Below are 16,023 nucleotides of genomic sequence, written 5' to 3' on the forward strand. Positions count from 1 at the left end.
AGTATGGCATAGTGAAAAGAGTAGGGGACCTAGAACCAAAGGATCAGGGTCCTGGTCCTGTCTTTACTACGTAACTAGGCAATTTATTTAATTTTTCTGGACCTCAGTTTCCTCAATATCTATAAAATAAGAGGATGAGAATAAATGATTTATAGGGTTCCTTTAAGTTCTAAATTATTAAAATGTTATTGGCAGTCTACACTTTTGCCACATTTGAACTGGCTTTATAACACTCCAGGCCAAGAGAGAGTATGGAAACACTGCAGGATTAAGCCATATATTTGGATAGTTGTGACAGAACCAGGGACAATAGATACAGGGTTAGTCAAATGTAGATGTGGGACTTAAATAATAAACTCTCTTTCTCTGTCTCTGTGTGTCTCTCTCTGTGTGTCTCTCACTCTTTCTCTATCTGTCTCTGTCTTTCTATGTGTATATGTGTATATATACACATATGTATATGTGTATATGTATACATAGGCTGTACTCTATGAAGATGTTAATACATCCAGAGATCATTAAATTCTTAAGGAATCCCTTGTTAATTTCTCCATTTCACTACCTTGATTTTTTTTCTCTTTTCTTTAAGTTATAGAGGGCAGTACTAAGAACAATGAGGTCATGCCTCAAAGAGGCAGATTTAGGCTAGTGGAACTTCTCAACAATTAGAGTTGAGTTAACTGGGCAGCCTCAGGAATTAGTTCTTAGCATTGGAGGTTTTCAAGCAATATACAACCTATTAGTATACTGTAGAAAGGTTTCTTGGTTAGGTATAGAAGAGTATGTGTGTGTGTGTGTGTGTGTGTGTGTGTGTGTGTGTGTGAGTGTGTGAGTGTGTGTGTGAGTGTGTGTGTGTGTGTGAGTGTGTGAGTGTGTGTGTGAGTGTGTGTGTGTGAGTGTGTGTGTGTGTGTGTGTGTGTGTAATAAAATAAAGAAAACTTGTGAGGTCCCTTCCACCTCTGAGATTTTCTGATTCATAGCAAACAGATCATCTGAACCCCTAGGTTTGGCCCATTGTAACAACCACCTGTGTGAACCTTAATAAGTATACTTAATAGTGCTACCATGAGTGTTGCTACAGTGACTAGGGACAGTAAGTATGCAGCCAACCTTCCCATGTCCTTTGATTTAATTATTTTGGATTTTGGCTTCAGGTGCCACACCTATATATACCTATTTGTCCACCCCTTCCCCCCAATCCCTACCTTCTCTGAATTTGAATTTTTCCTAAAGAATAAGCCCACCCTCATTGTTACTTATTGTCTGAGACCTGGGTTTCTTGCACATCAAATGCAAGACAGAATTAAAATTCAAAACTCAGTCCTATGGGTCTGAAATGTGTATTTGCGAACTATTTAATTCAGTGTTTGCTTAAAATGTGCCATGAATACAAATGATCTAATTTAGGGTTTGGGGGAAGCAGGGGGCAAGAAATATAAGAATGATCTCCAAGATAAGTCTTTAATTCCAATGAGTATAATAGAATGTAATCCCATTTCAAATCTTTCAGCATGCCTTTAATGAGTACAAATGAGTTCCTTTCCCCCTGCAATGGGAAGTGAATAATCTGGGTAAAATAACCCTTTTTGTCTGCAAGGTTCCATACTCTCCATATTTGTGACAGTTTTCTGGTAATATTCAAAGGCAGAGGGAAGTTGTCTTTTCTGCCAAGTTTTTCCTTTTTTCCCGCTTGACTGGGAAGATTTTTCACTCTTTTCAGTAGCCCCTGCTTCCAAAATTCTCAGGCTTTAGCATTATAAGCAGAAAGAAAGATTAATTCTACATTAGAATCTTGTTTCTACGTTAATTAGGAAAAAGAGATTCATCAGAGCCCATTCTTCTTTCTGGTACCAAAAGAGAGAGAGAGACACACACGCACACAGACAGACAGAGACAGAGAGAGAGAGACAGAGACAGAGAGACCAAGAGACAGAGAATGCCAAAAAACCAATTTGTTTCATTTGAGGAAAACATTTTCTATGTAAATCTGACTTGGAATGTATATCTACTATTAGATCCTTTTTACCATTAACACATTCACTAAAATTTTTTAAATTTCATTATTTATTTAAAATTTAATTTCAATTTTTCTTAAGTTTTCATTGCTATTTTTATATTAAAAGAGAGAAAAAAACAGAACCCTTCTAACAACTATGCACAGTCAAACAAAACAAATTTCCACATTGGTTATGTCCAAAAATGTATGTTGAGGCAGCTAGGTGGTGCAGTGGATAGAGCCCTGGGCCTAGAATCAGGAAGACCTGAGTTCAAATGTGACCTTAGACATGTACTAGCTCTGTGCCTGGGCAAGTCACTTAGCCCTGTTTGCCTCATTTTCCTCATCTGTAAAGTGAGCTAGAGAAGGAAATGGCAAACCACTATAATTTCTTTGCCAAGAAAAACCCAAATGAGATCACAAGGAATTGGACACAACTGAAATGACTGAACAATAACACCAAAAATGTATGTTTCATTCTGCATCTTGACCCATCACCTCTCTGTCAAGAGGTAGACAGCATTTTTCCTGTTGTGGTTGGTCCTTGCATTGATCAGGGCCCTTATGTCTTTTAAACTTGTTTGTCTTTATAATGCATTTATTGTAGACATTGTTTTCCTGGTTCTGCTCACTTTGCCCAGCATCAAAATGAACCTGAAGAGGCAGCTAGGTGGAACGGTAGATAGAGCGCTGGCCCTGGAGTCAGGAGGACCTAAGTTCAAATCTGGCCTCAGACACATAACACTCACTACCTGTGTGACTCTGGGCAAGTCACTTAACCCCAGTTGCCTCAAAAAAATAAAAGAACCTGAAGAATTCATGAAATGGGAAGATTTATAGGAACTGATGCAACATAAAATAAGCAGAGCCTGGAATACAAAATACACAGTAATAACAATGTAAATGAAAAGAATAACAAAAACAAAAAGAAATATAACACTATGTTGCTTTTCCTTCTCCCTCCCCCCCCAAAAAAAGAGGAAGTAGTGGAGTAGAATAGAAACCAGATGATTGTGGAGCCAGGGAACCTGGATTCAAATTCCTGCAATGATGCTTACTGCTTCTGTTACATTGGGCTAGTCCAGGGGTGGAGAACGTATGGTCTCGAGGCCACCTGTGGGCCCTCTAGATCCTCAAGTATGGCCCTTTGACTGAATCCAAACTTCACAGAACAAATCCTTTTTTTAAATAAATAAAATCCTTTTAATATAACCCTTTTATATTATATATGTAATATATAATCCTTTTAAATAAAAAATCTTTTTTTTAAATAAATAAAAAAATTCAAACAAATTCTTTTATTAAGGGAATTTGTTCTGTGAAGTTTGGATTCAACCAAAGCCTAACTTGAGGACCTAGAGGGCCACATGTGGCCTCGAGCCTGAAGGTTCCCCACCCCTGGGCTAGTCTGTTAACCTCTTTGGGCATCAGTTTCCTCATCTGTATAATGAACAGGTTGGATTAAATGACTACAGAACCCTCTCCAGCTCTAAAACTGTAATCTTAAAAAGTGAGAAAATGTGCTTTCCTTCATTTTTTTGCTTAAGTGGGGGACTACGGGTGTGGAACATTGCATACTCTGTCAAATTAAGTTGATGAGTAGGTTAGTTTCACTAATTTGGTTTTTGTTCTTTTTTTTCAGTAGTTACAAGGGAGGAGGAAGTATATATTTGGAAATAAGGTGATATAAAAACAAAAGATATCAGTAAATTTAAAAAAATATACACACATTCAGTCAAAGTTCAGGCTTAGATTTTTTTTTGTGTGTGACAATTTAATAGTGAAAATATAGGCTATTCATTTCTAACCATTTTTCAGGAAAAGCAATGGTATGGTGCAGGGGTGGGGGACCTGTGGCCTTAAGGCCACATGTGGCCCTCTAGGTCCTCAAATTAGGCCCTTTGACTGAATCTAAACTTCACAGAACACATCCCCTTAATAAAAGGATTTGTTCTGTAAAACTTGAACTCAGTCAAAAGGACACACCAAAGACCTAGAAGGCCACATGTGGCCTCAAGGCCACAGGTTCGCCACCCCTGCTATAGTGGAAAGAAGGTTCAGGAGTCACTTGGTTATGAATGTTACCTCTGACACTTGTAACAGTAACCTTGGGCAGCTCAGCTAAATGTCTCTGAGTCTGAGATTCTTCCTTGGTGAATTAGGGATAATAATACCTGCAGCAGCTGCATCACGAAGCTCCAGTTAAGGTACTGCCCTGTACTTTCTGAATTTAATTCAGTTCAACAGGTCTTTATTAAGCTGTCTCTGAATACAAGGCAGCTTGCTAGGTACTGGAGGTATACAAATGAAGAGCAGCTTCTGTTCCTAGGAAGTCATGCTGTCCTGGAGATATAATATGAAAAACAAGAGCATGGGCAGCTAGGTGGCCCAGTGGATAGAGTGCCAGTCCTGGAGTCAGGGAGACCTGAATTCAAATCCAACCTCAGACACTAACTAGCTGTGTGATCAGGGCAAGTCATTTAACCTCCGTTTGCCTCAGTTCTCTCATCTTTAAAATGGGAATAATAATAGGACCTACCTCCCAGGGTTGTTGTGAAGATCAAATAAGAAAATCATTGTAAAGTACTTAGCACAGTGCCTGGCACATAGTAAGTGTGATTATGATTATGATTATGATTATTATTATTATTATTATCAAATAAATGGAAGGTGATTTAAATCAAAAAGGAGCCCTGATAGGCAGTCTAAGAGTAGCATCAGAGTTGAACCTTGGGGGAATTTATAGAAATGTTAGTTCTTGCTATTACGATTATTCTGAGACCAAGGTGACTTCCTCCCTCCCTCCTTCCCTCCTTCCTTCCTTCCCTCTTTCCGTCCCTCCCTCCCTTTCTCCCTTCCTTCTTCTCTCCCTTTCTCCCTTCCTTCCTCATAATTTAACACACAACATTGGTTTCAAAAAGGATCTCTCGGTATGGTGTCTGGGGGACACATTTTATTTGAATTGTACTCTAGTTCTCCAAAGTACTAGAAGGTCTGTCTTATTTCAACTCAAGACAGCTAATGCATGTTAAGTATCTGTTACATGTAAGGTATGAGGCTGCATGGGGTAGTACTAGACCTCAAGTCAGGAAGACATAGGTTTGAATCTTGCTTCTGGCATTAACCATTCGCATCATCAAATTCCCTCATCTGTAACATGTCTCTAGTACTTATCTCACAGGATTGTTATAGAACTTGAAAAAGATAATGCGTGTAAAGTGCTGTATGTCAATCATCATTATCATCATTATTAGATGCTCTCATCATTTGACTTTCTGTGCATTTCAAAGGAAATCATCTTGGGAATTTAGTATCCAACTAAAATGTTATGAGTCCCTCATTGAAGATGACTGTTTTTATGGAAGAAAAGTCCAGTCTGAAGCTATTCTAATAAGTTCTGCCATTTTTATTTGTTTGAGGCAATTGGAGCTAGGTGACTTGCCTAGGGTCACACAACTAGTAAGTGTCTGAGGCTAGATTTGAACTCACATCCTCCTGGCTCCCAGGCCAGTGCTGTATCTACTGTGTCACCTAGCTGTTCCTACTCAAATTGGCTTTTAATTTAAATTAATTGATTTAATCAATAAGTTGATCAATTTAATTTCAATCAATTCAGTAAATATTTATTGAGCACCTACTCTGAATGAATGAAAGAAAAGGCATTTATTAAGTGCTTATTATTGTGAGCTGGTGAAGCCCAGTTTGAATAGTTTGACCCCAGCTCCAGGATGTATGCATATTAAGGCTTAATCTTAGAGACTAGGCTTCCCTATACCCCCAGCCACTTTTATAGTGTGACTCAGTTAAGTTTCCTGGCTCCCTGCCCTTTCTTTTGTCATTACTTATTTGGCAATTCAGAGAAGTCCCTCATCCCAGAGGCACAGCTATCCCACTGCCATGGCCCATAGGTGATAGAGCTGTCTTATGTTAGTTCCACATCAACTCTTTGTCTAAAAGCTATATACGTTTGAGCCCTGAGGAGTTCTGGGCCTTTGATCATAGTGCACACACCACTGTAGGTCAGAGCCACTGACTGCATGTTTCCCATACAGCTGTGGTGCAATGGGGGCCACACACCTCTGCTGTTTTCCTTGACACCCATTTTCCTCCTTTCTTTGTGAATAGCAATAAAGCTTTCCCAGCCTCTGCCCCGTGTGGTATTACCACACTTTGGAAACAACTCCCAACCCTTTTTTGCACTTCAATTACATATCAGGCATTATGCTAAGAACTAGAGATATAAATACAAAAGAGAGACAGTTCCTGTTCTTAGGGAAATAAGATTCTAATGAAGGAGAGAAAAAAATACAGGGAAGCGATAGCTCTGGAAGGATGCTTTGGCTTGAATAGTGACAGGGAGGATGGTGGAACCATAGGGCAATCCATTGATTTGACCTTTCCAGAAGTAGTGGCAATGTTGGTTTACTCTGTAATGGGGGACTAGTACATGCATGAAGTGCCTCTACCAGTGTTGCTTCTACACATACCCTCCATGTGGAGGTGCTGAAGAACCTGCTTTCTGCTTCTGGGGAAGTTGTGATGACATGGACTGGTTGGTGCCTTGGAAAGACTGGAACAAGTGTAGATATTCTATAACTGATTCTGGTCAGCTAACTATAGGGGGAAGCAGACCCTTGGGTTGTGGAGATACTCAAAAAGGTCTGTCGGCTTCAGATACTTCTTCGCCTTAGCACTATTAAGGAAGCTTGGTACCTCTTTATCTCACTTAGGACAGGTGAAGGGAGTGCAACCTATGACCTTGTGAGTTCAAAAGGTCTGGAAAGCACGTTGGCATCCATAGCATTCCAGAGTTCAGGTTTGCAACCAGACCTCACAAGGTCATAGACTCCCATTCCCTTCAGTTGTAGGTCTAAGAAAGATAATTTAAGAATTATAGAACTCTCAGAAAATCACAATGATTATTGTTCCCCTCTCCTAAGGTATTTTGTAATTTTTTTCTAATTATATTGTAAAGACAAGTTTTAATGTTCATTTAAAAAATTTGAGTTCCACAAAAAAAGGGGGGGGCAGCTAGGTGGCGCAGTGGATAGAGCCCCAGCCCTGAAGTCAGGAGGACCTGAGTTCAAATCCGGATTCAGACCAAACACTTGTCACTTACTAGCTAGGTGACCCTGGACAAGTCACTTAACCCCAATTGCCTAAAAACAAACAAAAAAATTTGAGTTCCAAATTTTCTTCCTCCCTCTATCACCTCTCCAGCCCTAAGACTCTCCTAGGATTTTAAGAATGTTTCCACAAGTAAAAAAAGAAAAAGAGGATTGTGTATAAAACCACAAACTTCTATCATTTATTGCTTATTTTTTTAAGTACATAATAAATTCAGCACATTAGTTCCAAAGGTCTCCTACTGATCTATGTCTTCCTCTGGACTTCTTTCTGTTCTCTTCTGTGCTTTAAAAAAAAAAGTTTCATTTACACTATTTTTCTTTTTTTCAACACTATCACTAGCTTTCCTTCCCCTCTTTTTAGCTTATTCCCCCCCCCCAAAAAAAACTCCTTGTGTAATAAGTACTGTCTGGTCTCACTGTCCCAGAGTCAAGATATTTTGGCACTGCTTTAGGGTTCTAGGGTTACCCCTAAGTGGGTTGAGGTGTCTTTTTCTAAGACCACAAGCTCAAGCCCTTACCACTTGAGTCTCCCCCACTGTTAGCCACCAGTGAGTGACTAGCATTGCAATTTCATTTAATGAATTAACATCAATATGTTTTTTGAAAGGGGATATTTACTTCAAACATATAACAAGAACAAAAGCACACACATTTCTCTCGAAAACCTTGGGGACACACTCTGTATCTCCTTGGTCTTTGGGGAGAGTGGACTTAGATTTAATGCAGTTTTTACATAGTATTGGTCCCACTGAGTTTATATCCAAATGCAGCATTGTTGCAGGGTGATGAGTCCTGATCTTAGTTATTTTGGGCTGGGTGCTGAAGGTTTTTTAATGTGTACAAGTGTGTGCTTGTATCTGTAACCTGAGTCGGGGTGGGGGAGGAAATACATGGTACAATTTAACTTTGGTCATTGATTAAAAAAAATAACCACAATGAGAATTCCCCCAAACACATACATTTATAATAATCTGTTTTCCCCACCTTCCTTCTTTTCTCTCTTTCTTCACCCTCTCCCAAAACATAAACACATTTTAACACATTTAAAGCTTAGGCAGTCTTGGGAATTAGAACTTTTACAATTCTACTTTGATCAAAAGGAACATCAGACTGATTCCACTGGAATAGCCATCTTGCATGTCTCCCTGCATCTTGACTTAGATTTATGCCCAGCCATTGCTCAGGATACAAGAAACAGTGTAAGCAGTCACTGTCCCTCAAACTTCTTCTTCCTCCTTCCTCCATCTTTCTGTCAGTTGACAGGTATAATTAAAATATTCCCCCCCTCTGGCCAAACACAGAGAAAATATTGTATTGTTTCAAAAGGATTTAAAGTGCAGGATCATGGTAGGATGGGTGTGCATTCTTTGCAAAGGATCATGAGTCACAACCCTTGAATTTCTGAGCATTTTAAGAACTTTGTTGAAAAAGGTCTATTGTGTGGATCTTGGCAGTGAAGAAAATACCATGTCTGTCCAAACTCCATTTCAAATTTAATTTTAAAGTGGGTGAGGTGAGAATGCTATCCAATCAAAGGACAATGGATTTATGCACACATCTTTCTCATTCTAGCTCTTTTTGGTGAGAGAGAACTTAGATTTTCAGAATCAGTGAACGTTCTGAAATGAGGCATAAACAGGGGCCTTTTGATTCATTGGAAAGGTGACTGTGTAGTGTGCTGCTGGGCTGAAGAATACAACTGGAGTCAGGAAAACTCCTTGCAGTTTTGTCAAACAGCTGCTTGTGATAAGCAGGTTTCTCTCCACCCGTATCACTTGTACTGAAGCTCTTTCCAGCTCTCTAATCTTTAGTGAAATAACTACTTCATCCTTGTCTTCCAGAAAGCCCCCTTAAAGCCCCAAATTAACACAGAGGGCCTAGACATAGAATATAGTAAACTGGGCCTAAAATAAAGCAAAAGTCAATCAAAAAATAAAATATAAAATCATTAGTGAAAAACTAAAAACAGAGATTAACCCCTCACTTTATTAAGTAATGATCAACAATGAGATTGTTACTTGTGGGAAGGAATGGCTGGTGAAAAGGTTGCCAATTACAGTGTGTAACCTAACATGAAGACTGAGTCTCGTGTCTTTAAAATGCAATCAGAATGTAAGCTAGAATGTAGAGACCATTAAATTTTTGTCTTTTGTATTCCCAGATCCTAGTACAGTGCCTGGAGCATGGTAAGCATTTAATAAGTGCTTATTGATGGACTAATGTTGTAAAGGAAAACAACTGTGAAAGACTTAATAACTTTAATCAATGCAATGATCAATCAATCAAGTCCAGAAGACTAATGATGAAGGATACCTCTCGTCTCTTAGCAGAGATAATGGACTAAAGGTGTAGAATGAGACATACATTTTCTGACATAGCCTATATGTGGCTTCCCTCTTTCTGTTTCTCTATCTCTGTCTGTCTGTCTCTCTATATATGTATATACACATATGTATACACACATGCATATATAAATAAGGGAAGGTTTTTGGGATGAGAGGCAAGATGATTGATTAGTGATTATGATCCCTCTCCCAAAGAACAAAAAGATGATCAATGCATCATTTTAAAGTAACAAAGAAGAGAACCAGAAGGAAGTTTAGAAGGAGACATAAACAGTGTAGTATTAGAATTACCACGATAAATTTGAAATATACTTTTAAAAAACCAAGCTTAGGGACATCTAGGTGGCACAGTGGATAGAGCACTGGCTCTGGAGTCAGAAGGACCTGAGTTCAAATCTAGGTTCAGATACTTACTAGCTATGTGACCCAAGGCAAGTCATTTAACCTCAACTGCCTCTCCCCCAAAACAAAAACAAACAAAAAACCAAGTTGAATATAATAGAGGTTCATATTTTAATGTTCAGACCTCCTTTGTTTAAGAAAAGAAAATCTTTTTATTATTTTTAAAAAATTTTTTTGGTGAGGCAATTGGGGTTAAGTGACTTGCCCAGAGTCACACAGCTAGTTAAATGTTATGTGTCTAATGCGGGATTTGAACTCAGGTCCTCCTGACTCCAGGGCTGGTACTCTATCTACTGTGCCACCTAACTGCCCTGAGAAAAGAAAATCTTTAAAAAAGAAAAGTATATTTAAAATGGTTATGGAGGCAGGAACAGCTGCAATTAGATGGCTAGAGTAGTGGCTATATGTAGGCAGAGAGTTAGGGACAGAGAATGCAGGATGAGAAGAGGGGCAGGTGAACAGACTATGCGATATAGAGGGTATGAGATATGGAACACTAATTCATAGTTGGAGGACCCAAAATTAGGAGTCTGCATTTTTAACAAGTGACCCATGTAAGTACATCTATGTGCCTTGCAAGTTTCTTCTTGTATGTTAAAAGGCACATTTACTTAGGCCGTAGTCTCAGTAAAACACTATCAAGAGCAGTGTTTTAGTACTTTGCTTATCAAAGGTAACCATTCAGTTTCCTGGACTGTTTTAACTGTTTATCATGTGTAATTTACTGGCAGTTGTTTTGTTAACCTTACACTAAGCATTGTGTACAATGATGAAAGTATTTTAATAACACACATTTCAATGGTACCTGAATGCCACTTAGCAGACTGGATAAAGTAGTGGGTTTTTTTTAAGGTTTTTACAATTGGCATTATTTTTTGAGTTTTCATAGCTTTAACAAAACAAGAGACGTTTTCTTGTCAGATAGACCAGAGCATTTGTTGAGAAAGAGTGCTTGGATACTGGATTTCAGGAATTTGTAGGATCAAAAAGTAACATGTAAGATGTCAGGGAACTCATCCAAACGAGCACATTATTTTCCTTGGAAAATAATACTGTGTTACTTTCAAAGGAAAATATTTCTGATTCCAAGTACCTTCAACCTGAACCACCTCACTGATCTTGGGATTAAGGCCGACTCCCTGTCTTGAAGACAACTTTGTCTTTTATGGTTTTTACAAGATAAAAGGAAAACAATTTGCTCTTTTTTAGGTGCCTTAGACCTAGGGTTGTCTCCAAAAAACTGCAAAACAGACTGATGTTTGTTTTTGGTCCACCGTTCTGCTTTCTACAGGCACTTCTCATGTTAGGATTTCCCCACCCAATGTCCTCTTCTTCAGGTGGATTGATGTAGTTTCTCAACAACCCAGGATTCAGTGGCCCTCATGCCCTTCTGTTTTTCCCTTGAGCAGTACCCTATGCTCTCATGCTACATTCAAATCTACCTTTTATCCATCTTCAGTCCAGGATCTTCTGACAATTTCAAGATTGCTGAAAATAAAAACACCACTGTTGTTTTGATTTTGGATTATAAAAGACCCCAAAGGGTGAGGAATCATCTTAATTACTTTAACTCACTTTGTATAGAATCTGGCCCAGCATACCACCCTAATTGGAGCTTAATACAGTTTAAAAAAAGGGTTATTGACATATATATTTGTATTTGTGTGTATATTATATCTCTGTATAATATCTATATATCTGTAACATATATCTACCTATATCTAAATATCTATCTATCTAATCTATCTATCTCTATATCTGACAACTCATGGTTTGAGAGGAATCATGACATAGTCAGTCGGTCAATGAACGTTTATTAAGACCTACTATATGGCAAACATTGTGCTATGTGCAACGTAAATCATATTCCATGCTCTCAAGCTGCTCACAGTCTAAGTGGGAGGGATATAACATGCAAACAGCCACTTTTTATCAACATCTTTCAGTCAATTATGTGATTGCAAAGATGTGGTCTGTCATGGAATAGCTTTTACAAGAGTCTTCTTGTTCCCTTCTCAAACCTTCATCCAAGATACACTCAGTGAATGTGTAGGTTATTCTTACAACGATTTTGTAAAGATCAGACAGTAGATATACTCATAGACATATGAGTAACTAGTTACTTATATTTTGGGTCCTGATGAAGTCCGTGATTTTTCTCAGGTATTTTGTATTCTCCCCTCTTTTGGATAATCTCAGACTTTATCCCTAGATGGCTCCAAATTGCGTTTCCCTAGGCATGTGCCACTTCTGTAAATACCTGGCTTAGTCTAGCTGCTCTTCCCATCTTTATTGTCAAGCTGTCACTCAGGTAGCAGTGTCATAAAGATCTTTACCAGTCTTTAAAGTATTTCATTTGCTTGTGGTCTTTCTATCAATAAATCATCTAGCTTTTTAAAAGCTCTTCTATGTGTCAGGCTAGGGATACAAATACATTAACCTTGGAATCATCTGGCTTAGTTGGGTTTCTTGTTAGGCTTACTATAAACTTGTTTCCCTCCATGCTTTATTGATTTATATTGATTAAACTTTGTTAGGAAATGGTGATAGACTGTGTCTGTGTCTTTTATCCATTGCCCATTTTTAAGCTTCATCAACTTGATTAAATAAATCATGTTGGAGTTTCCTCAATTGCAAGCCATAAATTCTTATTATTTTTTCCTTTAATATGACATTGATTTTTGTTTGTTTTGTCCATGGATAACTCATTCAAAAATGACTTTTATATTGTTAACCAGTTGCTTTCTGTCAAAATAGAAACAACTGTGTGTGCATTATTATTTGATGCTCCCCATGCCTACTGACTTTTTTTTAGAGAAAGTATGTATGATACATAAGCATGAGGCTACCGTATAGTCCATAAATCTTTGGCTTCTCTTGTTTCTTACACCTGAACCAGGTTTTCCAGCATACTTTTTGATGTACTCTCCTATGTCCACCTTTGCATTCATGTCACTAAGGACTCAAATCTGTTTTGACTTAATTTGGAAGATTTTATTGAGTTCTTCTAGAACTTCTCTACCTATTCATTCTATATAACAGATGTTGGTTTATAAATGAGGCAGTTAGATGGCACAATGAATAGCATGCTAAACTTGTAGTCAGAAAAAGCTGAGTTCAAATCCTGCCTCAGACACTTATTAGCACTGTGACCCTGGACAAATCACTTAACCTTCTCAGTTTCATTGTCTGTAAAATGGGGCTGACTCCCAAGGGTTCCTTTGGAGATCAAATTTATTATATATATATATATATATATATATACATATAAAATATATAAAGTACTTGGTAAACTTCACAGCATTGTTTAGGTGCTAACTATTATTATTTCTACATTGTTGAAACCATTAGAGCTTGTACTCAGCTGCCATAGCCTTTGAGAATCTGAGGTCACCTCCATAACACAATGAAGTTTTGATGGAGAGGCTCCTCTTTACTAAACAAAACAACACATTTTCCTCCCATTTGCACACATGAGATATGATGAGCAGCTGGCAGAAAGATTCCAGTTGTTCCTGTGCTGTGAGCTCTGGGAAGATAGATAGGGCAGTCTCGAAGGGCTTGTTATCCATTTCACCTGCATCCATTTTTAAAAAATAAAAGGGTAAACTCCGAGCTACTGTTAGGTGATGCCTAAGCATTTCAAAATATTCCTTTTATGAAATTTCTAACCTTGATAAAAATCATGGACATTTCTGCTTGTATACAATAGATATATTTACACAGACATTGCTGAGTTAAACATTTTCTGGAAATAATGAAGTCTGAGGGTTACATGAAAAAAGAGTAAGACTATTTTATGTAATACACTTTGGGTCCTCTGTTTAACAAGATTCAAAATCTGTGACTTACTTACTACTGTGTGCTTCATCTTACTTAAGAGCAGTAAATATGTGATTACAAATAAACTATGGAATTGTGCAACCTCTATTTAAGAAATAAAGCATTTTTGAATGGCCTTACATGATTGAGTATAGGATTTCAAGAAGCTAATAACAAAATAATACAATGTTATTTGTGTCATTCCTTCCTCAAAACTATCAGTCACAGAACAGACAAGGAGTCATTGAGTGATTTGCCTGCCTTGCCTTTTGATATTGATGTCTTTTTTTTAATGAATGAAAATTTATTTTCTTTCCCCAACCATTGAAAGAAAAACAAAACCAATAAAACAAATATGCATAGTAAAGAAAAACAAATTCTTACATTGGCCATGTCCAGAAATGCATGTTTGCACCTTGAGGTGGGTAACATGCTTTATTATCTGTCTTCTGGGATCATAATTGGTCATTTAAGTCTTTCATAGTTGCTTGTTTTTATAGTAATGGTAGTATATAAATAGTTCTCTTTATTCTGTTCTCTTCACTCTGCATCAGTTCATATAAGTCTTTGCAGTTTTCTCCAAAAACATCCCCTTCATCATTTCTTAAGTCACAATCCTATTCCATTCATATACTGTAATTAATATACTATACATAATACTAAATATCATATGATCCATATACTGTAATATAATCAGTAGCATAATGTGTCTTCATCATTCCCCAATTGATGAGCAACCTTTTGGTTTCCAGTTCTTTGTTACCACAAACAGAGCTGCTATATTTTTTAAAAAATCTATATGGATCCTTTTCTGTTTTCTTTGACTTTTGGGGGGGTATAGGCATAATAATGGTATTATTTCCATTTGTGCCAGTGAGTTTCTCTGTGCCTCCCACTGCAACAATTTTATTCTCCTCTAGGAGGAAAGATGAGCTATGTGGATATCTATATAATACCAAATAGAATATAAAAGTGTAATTGCAGAAATAGGTATAAAGTTTTGTAGAAGCTTAGAGGAGGGGGAGTTGATTGACTTCCAACTGGTAAGATCAAAGACTGTTTTCATGAAGAAGACAGTCTTTGAGCAAGTCCTTGAAACATTGTAGAAATCTTAATCTATAATAGTTTTACATTTAATAAAGGATAAGTTTAATATCTTCCATACACTTGTTTGGTCCATAGCACAATAATCAACCATGAAAGGGTGGTTTTTATTCATCTGTAAGGGGAGAGTATGTATGGGGTAAATAATTGGTTAGAGGCCATTTACTCTAGCTGCAAAGGATTTTTAGAGGTCACCTGGTCAAATGTTCTTATTTTACGAATGAGAAAACTTAGGTCCAGAGAAGTTAAGTGACTCACAGAGTTAGAGGCAATTTAGTCCACCATCCCCAATGTACATTATACTTACAGGTTGTATCCATAGGGGAAGGCTGCTTCTCTTAGGTTGGGGGGGCACCACTCCTAACATTATGGTTCAAGGTCTCCCACCTGTAATGCTTCCCATTAATAGCAAGTTAAACAGCTAACTTTTAGCAAAGACATTTCCTAAGATGGCATAGTAAGACCAATAGCTACAAAACATTCCCCTCTTAAATTTGAAACATGCTTTCTCACAAATCCTCATGGCATCTGTAAGAAGAGTGGATGCAGATTTAGAGTACAGTGGTCATAGAGCATACATATTTGGAAAATGTGGCCATGGCCACTCACAGCTCCCTGGACCTACAAGGCCTCAAATGACCTTTCTTTCCATGTGGACTCCTCATGAAGCCCCACTGAATATAGCATTGCTACCAGACAAGTTGCTCAACTGGGCCCCCAGGGTCTGTTCCTCTTTGAAGCTTGACTCTGGAATACCAGGGATTGCCGGCTCCTGCCTGAATTTCCCCAAACTGATGAACTCTCAATCTTAATCATTAACAGTCTCCTTCTGGGCAGGTAGCTCTGCTGTTGGATGACATGGCAGAGGGGGAAAGACAGAGAGAAGCTGGCTCCTCTCCCTTCTGGCTGCACAGGCCTCCTACTGACAGCTCTAGGTCTATCCTCCTCTAAACTGCCTGAAGACTTAGCTATTTAACGCCCCCAGGGATGTGGGTTAATTTCCTTCCAGCCAATTGGATTTCCTCTATAGACTCAATCAGAGAGAGGTGACTACTGGGTGTTAATATGTTGCTACTGCATAAACACCTCATACATCCTTTTACTACAGGGAGTGAGCCACAGGTGAGGTAAGGTGAGAGGTAATCAAATCCCTCCTAATGTACAGATGAAGAACTGAGACCCAGAGACTTGCCCCGAGGCTGTACAGATAGTAAGTGGCCATGGT

General features: G+C 38.1%; 1 protein-coding gene across 6 annotated transcripts in view; it reads left to right on the forward strand.

The window, feature by feature from the left end:
* Positions 1 to 16,023, forward strand: part of EVA1C (eva-1 homolog C) — an 83,831-nt gene that overhangs the window by 12,659 nt on the left and 55,149 nt on the right. The window lies entirely within an intron of this gene.

This window comes from Vombatus ursinus, unplaced genomic scaffold (genome assembly GCF_900497805.2).
Source record: "Vombatus ursinus unplaced genomic scaffold, bare-nosed wombat genome assembly UNPS02014809.1, whole genome shotgun sequence".
NCBI lineage: Eukaryota > Metazoa > Chordata > Mammalia > Diprotodontia > Vombatidae > Vombatus > Vombatus ursinus.